General features: G+C 62.6%; 1 protein-coding gene across 1 annotated transcript in view; it reads left to right on the forward strand.

Moving 5' to 3' along the window:
- UTP14A (UTP14A small subunit processome component) overlaps positions 1-887 on the forward strand; it is a 7,774-nt gene that overhangs the window by 6,241 nt on the left and 646 nt on the right. The window lies entirely within an intron of this gene.

An 887-nucleotide genomic window follows, 5' to 3' on the forward strand; every position in this document is an offset into this window, starting at 1 on the left:
CCCTTTCCCTGCAATAAAACCCAGGGCTGCCCTTTCTGTGCTGTGTGCATGGCTGCCTTGGCAGTGTCTGGGGCTAGGTTGGGCTGGTGCCCTCCATCCTGTCCTTGGGTCCACGCAGGGTCAGGTGCTTTGGCTGAGTTGAGGGTAAGAGCTTGGTCAAGGGCTCATAGTGGGGCAGGTCTGGGAGCATGGTGAGGGACTGGAATAACTGCCAACATCTTGTCCTGTGCCATTGTCTTTCATATCCCCATTTTTGTATCTATATAGATTTTTAAGTCTTGGCCAAAGGGGCTTTCTCCCCACCTTGTCATGCTGAGCCTGGTCTCGGGGGTGTTTCTCAGGTCTACCTGCACTCCCAAAGTACCTGCTCAGCCCTAATGAACCTGATCACCTGGAAATAGCTCTGTAAGGTGCTGCTGCTCTGCACATGCTGGGAGCTGGCTCTGCCCGCGGGCAGCCCTCACTTCTGCTGCCCCCTCCGAGCCCGTGCTCTGTGCCCAGCCACCCCTCGGAGTGTGACAGTGAGATGCTGCCCAGGGGTTGGGTGGTGCACCCAGCACAAGTGGAGGGATGTGCCAGAGCCTTACAGAATGGGCAGGGATCCCCCCAGGCGTCTCCCCGCACTTCCAGCGTGGGCTGTGCTTCGCGCCAGTTGGGGAAGCACTCCCCGGCCCCAGCGCTGGAGCTGGAGCTGTTGCTGGTCCCAGGAAACGTCCCTCGTGTCAAGGACGCCTCCTCCCACCTCGGCCCCGCAGCCCGCCCCGGGCACGGCCTGTCCCCGGGGCCACCCTTCTCCGTTGCCACTGGGTCAGACCAGGAAAGGGGGGCCGTTCTGTGGGGCCGGGGCGCCGGCACCCCCCGTGCCGACTGCGGGGACCCCGTGCCTC

Source organism: Corvus brachyrhynchos, unplaced genomic scaffold, assembly GCF_000691975.1.
Source record: "Corvus brachyrhynchos isolate BGI_N302 unplaced genomic scaffold, ASM69197v1 scaffold351, whole genome shotgun sequence".
In the NCBI taxonomy this organism is placed as follows: Eukaryota; Metazoa; Chordata; class Aves; order Passeriformes; family Corvidae; genus Corvus; species Corvus brachyrhynchos.